The sequence below is a fragment of the Chiroxiphia lanceolata genome, chromosome 28 (genome assembly GCF_009829145.1).
Source record: "Chiroxiphia lanceolata isolate bChiLan1 chromosome 28, bChiLan1.pri, whole genome shotgun sequence".
In the NCBI taxonomy this organism is placed as follows: Eukaryota; Metazoa; Chordata; class Aves; order Passeriformes; family Pipridae; genus Chiroxiphia; species Chiroxiphia lanceolata.
In genome coordinates, this window is record NC_045664.1 from 3056066 (window position 1) to 3064396 (window position 8331).

The following is an 8331-nucleotide window of genomic DNA, read 5'->3' on the forward strand; positions in this document are numbered from 1 at the left end:
ATCTTTAGTGGGAGATAAGGCAAGGACAGGCAGAGATTCCCCTGTTGCCAGCAGAGACAAACCAGAAGCAGGAGCAAGGATGAATTCCCATCACACATCCCAACACTTCCAGCTCTGGCACAACCCTGGGATGAAGGAAATCAGCCTTCACTTCTAAAAATACCCAGAAACATTTTGTCCAGAGGTTTAAAAACACCCTGCTCACCTCTGAGCTCCCCTGGCACTGGATATGAAGGGCAGAGGTTATATTTTATATTTAGGGCATGGACAAGGTTATTTTTTTTTTTTGGCTTCTTCAGGAGATTCCTGATAATGGATTAATTTTATCAAGGAAAACTCTCAAGGTCTCAGTGGAAAGACCAGAATGTCCTTTAAATTCCTGTGCCAAACACAGGCCTGGGTGGGAAAAAAAAAAAGGGAATAATGGCAACGTGAAAAGAGACTCTCCCCTAACAGGTGGAAACCCAGGCAAATGATCTTCCAGACCTGACCCTGCAAACACCCACATGTGGGCTTAATTTTAAGCATGACTGGTTCCTGAAAGTCTGGGATTTAAGGGATTACTCGTGCTTCAAATTGAAGCCACATGTATGGATCCGTGGAGCTCCCAACTGGCTGGGTGCGAATTGGCCACTCCGAGCTTTATCTCGTAATAAACACCAAAATAATCTTATTAACAGTGGCTGGGGGGGTTGTGCAGCACCTCAGACACAGATCCCTGCAATTATCTGGGGCTGTTATTATTATTATTATTATTATTATTATTATTATTATTATTATTATTATTATTATTATTAAAGGAGCATTTCAGCTGTGCTGGTCCATCCTCATCCTCTCCCTGCACCTCTGGAGTCTCCGAAGTTTCATTTTTTTTCAGGATCTGCTTCAGCCAAGGGGCAGAAACGAAGTCTCACCACGTTTTATTCCCCTCCCCTCAAAGGGGTTTTCCTTTAAACCCTCCCATTGTGTCCCTTCCACTGTTTCTGTGTAACATCAGTGATGCCACTGGGCTGCCTTAGGGGCTGGGAATGATAATTCCAGGCAAGATTAAGAACAACTTTCTTCTCCCAGTACAGGGAGGAGCATATTGGTGGGAAATAATCCCCCTCTCAACCCCCAGTTATTAAAAATGAGTCTCAATTTGAAGCATGTTCTCTTTTAAACCCTTTCCTGGCTTAAAAACTGCACATTCTTTCTCTTTATTCACTTCTGAGCCCTCCTTAAAAATCCTCCTTCAGCAATATCTTGCAATAAGGAGCCTAATTATGAAATATTTTATTTTTTTTTTACTCTCAGAGCTATTTTTTTCTTTCTCAGCCATGAAAAGTGGGATAGTTACAACCCAAGGCCACTGAGCAAGAGCTGCAACCCCTTCCCTGGCTGGAGGGGGGTGGTGGGAGCAGCAGCATCCTCTCCCAGCAGCTCATCCCCTTCTGCTCCTCTGCAGAAACCAGGGAGAGAAACCGGGCACTGGAATAAAATCAGGGAGTGGCATCACCTGCCCTGAACTCTCGTTTTTAAGTTTAGCTGCAGTTTAACTGTTTCTGGAGGAAACTCCTTCCCTCTGGAGTGAAATGTGTTGGAGCAGAGCAGTGTCCTTTAGTTTTTCCCCGTTCCAGAGTGGGATTTATCAGCAGGATCCTTGTCACCAGCACAGCCTCCAAACTGAAGGGAAAAACATTCCATCCTGCCTCATTTAAGCCAGGGAAAGGGGAGCCTGTTTTCCTTGCAGCTTTCTTATTCAGCCACTAAATAAATTTACTGAGTTCTGGATTTGTCCTGTTCAGCTTTATTGTGAACATTAACTTTCCAGGGAGCAGAGACTTGGCCCCTCTGGAAGGTGCTCCAAGGGCTGGAGCCCCTCTGGAGCCAGGCTGGGAGAGCTGGGGGGGTTCACCTGGAGAAAAGAAGGATCCAGGGAGACCTGAGAGCCCTTTCCAGGGCCTAAAGGGGCTCCAAGAGCTGGAGAGGGACTTGGGATGAGAGATGGAATGACAGGACACAGGGAATGGCTTCCCACTGCCAGAGGTCAGGGAGAGATGGGATATTGGGAAGGAATTCCTCCTTGTGAGGATGGGGAGGGGCTGGGATGGAATTCCCAGAGCTGCTGTGGCTGCCCCTGGATCCCTGGAAGTGTCCAAAGCCAGCTTGGAGCGACCTGGGCTAGTGGGAGGTGTCCCTGCCCATGGCAGGGGGTGGGATTGGATGGGCTTTAAAATCCCTTGTAACCCAAATCCTTCTGGGATTCCAGGATTCTCTCCAGCACCGTTGGAGGCTTTTCCCATTTCTCCTCCTCTTGGGCCACGAGCTGCCTTCTCCCAGCAAGGTGGTGGTGGGGGGTTGCAGTGGCCTGGGGCATGGAGGAGGAGATGGCAGAGGGTGTGGAACCTTTCAGAGGGGTCAGGCTGGATGTTCTTCTTCCTTGAGAGGATTTCAGGAGCTGCAGCAGCAGCTGGGGCTGAATCCAAGCCCTGGACTGCAGCCTGTGGATCAAATGCTCCCTCTGCCCTTCCCTGACCTTCAGGGGACACGGAAAGAACCAGCAGCAGCAGCTCAGGTGTCATCTCTTTTACCTCTTAGGGCTTTTTTTAATCCTTTTCCAACAACCTCCTTGTCTTCTACCTGATGAGATGAAGTCACCAAGTTCATCTTTTTCTCCAGACTTATTTTCCGGGGGCAAGTTCCCCATAAAGCAGGACCTTAGGGAGGGGGTGGTTGGTCCTTCATCCTGGAGCCGTGCCCTGCCCAGCACAGCTGTGTTCCCAGCACCATGGCCTCAATGCTTGTGAGTGCTGCCTGTTCTAGAACAGATGGATTGGTCACATCATCTGACCAGTGGATGTTCAGGATTGTTCGGAGGCAGCGCTGATGGAAGCGTTCCAGGAGTCGCAGGTGGTGGCGGTGGATGACCCAGGATTCAGACCCACATGAGAGAGTAGACAGCACTATGGCTCTGTAAACACTGATCTTGGTGCTTTTCTTCAAGTGTTTATTTCACCAAAGTCTTTTATGGAGTTTTCCCAAAGCTCTCCATGCCTTTGCTAACCTGTTGTCCATCTCCCCATCAATCTCACCATCCGAGGAGATGAGGCTGCCTGGGGAATTAAACTGCTGGGCTGATCTGAGCTCTGGTTCACCAATGGTGATATGGGGATGATGGAAGACTTCCTGAGGTGCAGGTTGATAGAGAACTTCTGTCTTCTCTAAGCTGACTTCCAGCCCAAAGAGCTCAGCAGCCTCAGCAAGGCAGGATGTCAAACGCTGCAGAGCTGCTTCTGTGTGGGCAACAAGGGCGGCGTCATCAGCATAGAGCAGCTCCTGGACAAGGTGGTTTAAGGTCTTGGTGTGGGCCTTCAGATGCCTTAGGTTGAAGAGGCTTCCATCAGTATGGTATCAAATGTAGATACCATCCTGCTTTATGGGGAACTTGCAAGAGAGGAGCCCCGAAGAGGAGATACAAGGACTCCCTGAAACAACATCTCAGCCTTGGCCACATTGATCACCATCACTGGTCTACTCTGGCCTCCAGCTGGGAGGTCTGGAGACACCCCATCTATAACACTGCTGATGCCTTTGAGAATGCAGCAGGATCACCCTTGAGGAGAAAAGACAACGCAGAAAGAATCGTGTCCTGCAGAATTTACCACCTAAGGAGTCTTTCTGCTGTGCCTTTTGCAACCAGACTTGTCTATCCCAAATTGGCCTTTTTAGCCACCAGCACACTTGTGACAAACGTGGGGAGAGCCCTTCCCAAATCTTCGTTCAGCCATGATGATGATGACGATATTTTCCAGGGGTTTGGGGAGTGCTGGGAGAGCTCCCCCAGAGCTGCTCTGCGAGGTCTGGGGCTCGGACTGAAGCTCTCAGCGAGTCCCCACGAGGGATTCTGAGCAGCCCAGCTCTGCTGGTCGTGCCTAACGAGCTGAACTGGGCCCTGCAGGCCCTGCCTTGTGTGCTCAGGGTTTTATGTAACGTGGGAGAATAGGGGAGCCCAGTGTGTGCGAGGAGGGAAAATTGCTTATTCCATAATGACCCGGGACAGAGTGGGATAATTAGGGTTTCTTTTCTCTTTAATTAGAAAATGGCAAACATAGATTAATCAATTACAAATGCCTCTTTATCCCGCGGGTGCACTGCAATTAACATTACTTAAATGTGTTAACAAAGTAGGAGGCCTGCATTTGTAAAGCAACTTCTTGCTGCTTTTTCTTTCCCCCCGGTTTCCCTGACTGTGTCTGAGCCCTTTCCGTCCTCCCTTCCTCCGTGCAGAGGTTTAACCCTCCTAGATGAGGGTTTTAAACCGTTATAAATCATTACACAGCGTTAGCAAAACCAAAAAAAAAAAGCCCCTTTTGGCCGGGCTTGGAGGGGGAATGAAGCAGGGGAAGCCGTGGATATTCTCCGGGGTCGCACACGACAATGGCAGAGGAAAATCCCGGCAATACAATAGCTCGATTCATGGCTCGTTTCTTACGCCGCTGCCAAAAGCGTGATTAAGTCACAAAGGGTTCGATCAGGGACACGCAGGGTAACAAAACCCTCCTCTCCATTGACAGGGTGCTATTTTCAGGGAACATCCAGTGCCGTGTCCCGGACAAAAGTAGGGGAGGACGGGCCGGGGAGGGAGAGGGGAAGCCTGGGGGGGAGGGAGGGAGCTGCTGCATTCAGGGGGACGAAGAAGGGATGGAGAGGGAGGGAAGGCAGGGTGGTCCAGCGGCAGGAGCATCCCGGCTCACCTGGAGCCGCTCCCGTGTGTCCGGGCACTGCTGCCATCTATTGGGAGCGAGCGGCTCCAGCCCTCTCCAGAGCCGGGTTTGGGAAGAGGGTGGGAGCGGGGAGGTGTCACCGCGCCCCGGAGCATCGGCAGCCTCGGGCGGGGAGGGTTGTGGGGCTGCTGCACGCGGTGCTTCCAGAGTGTCGTGGAATGCGTTGGGTTGGGAGAACCTTAAATCATCCAATCCCACCCCCTGCCTGGTCAGTGCCAGGAAAACACAGAGAGGTGCCCAGAGTAGCTCTGGGCAGAGCAAACCCATCCCTGGGGGCCCGTGGGGTTGTTCTGGGGTCTCCCACACTCTGACACCCCCCAGACCCTCAGCCCTGTGGCAGGAGCCAGCTGTGCAGCTGCTGATCCCACATCTGGGCACCCTGGCACAGGCAGGGCCTGCTGGGAGGGGTCCCCTTTGATGGAGGCAGGAGGAGGATCCCACCCTGGTACCCCTGGCACCCTCTGCTCAGAAACATCATCTCCCTGGTGGCTGAATAATGGGGTGAAACCTCAGCTGGGCTGCTCAGCCTGGCAATGAACCCTCCAGCACAGCTTGGGCTCCTCCCGGCACTGCTCAGGGCTGGGGGTACCCCCTAAATCCCATTTTTATGGGCAGTGAGTGTCCACATGGCACCTGGGGCAAAAGGGGCTGGATTTGGGAACCAGAGCACTGCCCTGGCCCTGCAGAGGTGCTGGGATGAGCATGGAATCTCTGACTGGGTTGGGTGGGAAGGGACTTTAGAGATCATTTAGTTCCAAACCCCCTGCCACGGGCAGAGACACCTCCCACCAGCCCAGGTCACTCCAAGCTGGCCTTGGACACTTCCAGGGATCCAGGGGCAGCCACAGCTTCTTATATCTCTCCTTGCTTCCTTAGGAATTGTGTGGGACCCCCAACTCGCCCTCCTGGACCCCCAAGTGCTGGTGACACAGCCCAGGCTGAGACATTGCCTGGTGATGCTCAGATTTGGGGTGGAAGAGGTCGGGTTTAGGTGAGACATTGGGGAAAAATTCTTCCCTGTGAAGGTGAGGGGGCCCTGCCCATGGCAATGACTTTGGGATTGCTAAGGGATTTTGGGATTGCTGAGGCAGCTGGAGCTTCCCAGAGAAATGCTGGGGGAAGGAGAGCAGAAATTGGGATGCCAAAGGGCTGTTCCTGCTTTGGAAGAACTGGGAATGCAGTGATTAAATAGGTCAGACTTGGAATGGGGCTCTGGGAAAGAGTTTGGATCCCCTGGTGTCCAGTTGAGGGTCAGGTTCCCTGTGACCTCATCTTATTCCCATTCCATCTCTGCATCAGTTCTCTGCTCTGGAGAATGAGGACAGAGGGGAAAAGCTCATGGGACGTCATTCATGGAGTAAATTGAGCATCAGAGGGAGAAAATATTCCCTGTTCACCCAGATTGTTCCCTGTGTGGTGAAGATGAACCATCAGCTGGGCTCGTGATTATCCTCTTGGAAATAAAAAGGCAAACTGAGGCAACACATGAGTGCAAGTAGGGGAAAATCACATTTTAGTGCGTGTTCAGCAGGAACATGTGCTCACCATATCCTATAGCTTAGGTGTGTTCAGGTAGCTGCTTAGTGTGCATTTATATAATAACTTAATTGGAAGTGGGCTCTGCTTGGGGAGATTAACTTTGCAGTGTTGAATGCCTCAATTTTTTGGAAACCTCTTCGGTGCAGGGACTCCTGGTCAGGCCTTTTTTGGTTAAAACAAGCTGACAGAACCTCTTGAAGGTGCATTTTAAAAGCTCTCATATGAGAAGGGCTGGATCTGCCCAGCACAACCTGGCTTTTTTTCTGACTGGGGGCACTGGGAATTTCCTTGCAGGCTTTAAAAATCTGTGTTTCTTAAACAGGAAACGTTTACTAAAGAAGTAAATGGCAACTAACAAACATAAATAGACTCGCACATAGCTCGAGTTCCAGCTTTGTCTCCTTTGTTTATCAGGAATTTGTCAGACAACTGTCTTGGGCTCTAATATATCCCACGGAGGCCTCGGGCAGCTCCATCATATACTGCAAGGAAAAAAACTTGTTGGGAGGCAGAAATTCCCAGCCTGGGCTGGGGCTTCTCGTTCCTGATGGTGGCTGTGCAGGGGAAACTTGTTTTATGGGATGACTTGTGGAAGTGAGTGTGTGAACTGGGAGGGGAGGGGTGACCCAGGGAGCACCCTGAGAGTCGCTCTGTGGGGGATCACTGGGATCACTGGTGCGATTCCCACCAAAAAACAGGCAGGGAATGTGACTGTGGAGATTTTACACTGTTTAATCGGGGTGGGGATGGTCAGAGGTGCCCACAGGTGGGTTATTGCTGGTGACAGCCCCCCACTCCACCCTCCCAGCCCCTTTTCCTGGACCTACCCAGCAGGTGAATCAATCCTGGGGGTGGATTTGGACTCTGAGATTGGTGCAGCCTTTGCAGGCAGAGCTGTGTAACAAGTGCAGCCTCTATTCAGCCACTTTAATGAGGATCTGAGGCTCCAAAGCTCCGGGAAGGGGGATGGGAAGGCAGGGGCAGGGCTGGCAAGTCCTTTGGGTCAGCAACAGAAATTTATTTAACCATTAGACACGATATGATTGATATATGTGCCCCTCCCCAGTTCCCAGTTGGTCCCCAGGCTGCTGATTCACTCCCAGTGCCCGTGTCCAGCTGATGCTCCAGAAAGTCCCCGCGTGAATCCAACCCCAAAATAGCTCTGCTCCCCCATTTTGGGGCCAAACTGCCCTTTGATTCTTTTATTCCAAATCCTGATTTGAGCCTCTGCAAAGCCAAAGGGGTCCTGGGGGGCTCTGGGTGGAAAAGGGCTGCTGAGAAGCCAATTTAAGCAGCCCCAGCACGGCCAGGGCACGACCCAGCCCTGCTGGAGGCAGGGGAGGCTTCCCAGAGCCTGGAGCTGTCCCAGGCTATTCTCAGCATCCCTCTGTATATTTAGCTGGGATCCTGTGCCTCTATTAGGGCCTTTCCCTGCTCCTCAGCACCAGAGGAGCTGAACAACTCGCTGTTCTTCGCATCCTTGCCCAAATTTGCCCTGTTATTCCCGGGAAGCCGTGCTGGGGAGCGGAGGGAATGATGTTGCAGATTTTGCTGCCTGCTGGCACTGTACCCGAAAATAACCAAAACTCCTGGCTATTTTTAGTGCCAGAGCATTCTCAGAAGCTTCCTGCCTTGATTTCCCTGCCTCCCCCTGCTTATTGTTCACTGCTTTGGGCTGTGCTGTCATTCCAGGAGTGGCCCCCAAGCCTCACCTGCCCCAGAGAGAAAAAAAAAAAAACCACCTCAGTTTCTGTGATGTGAACTCCTTAATTTCATTTTTGTGGCCATACCTCCTCTAGCCAGCTATTAAGTGCTGTTAATTAGCCAGCCTCCATCCTTGGAGATATTTGCTAGCCCAAATCCAGGCCTTGGCAAGCCCGGATTGGAAATTTTTAATTTGGCAAGTGGAAATTTTTCTTTGGGAAAGATCTAGGCAATTTTTTCAGGGATTATTCCAGCCCCTTTTCTCTCTCTCTCTCTCACGAGCCCTGCCTGGTAAGCAGGAGGCTTTCAGCATCACCCTGAA

At 51.4% G+C, this 8331-nt stretch overlaps 1 long non-coding RNA gene across 1 annotated transcript; it reads left to right on the forward strand.

The window, feature by feature from the left end:
* Positions 1 to 4569: 4569 nt before the first annotated feature.
* On the forward strand, positions 4570 to 6239 carry LOC116799431. Its single transcript, XR_004361053.1, has 3 exons — positions 4570 to 4600; positions 5595 to 5746; positions 6066 to 6239. It is a non-coding gene; the product is annotated as an uncharacterized LOC116799431 (long non-coding RNA).
* The last annotated feature ends 2092 nt before the right edge of the window (positions 6240 to 8331 follow it).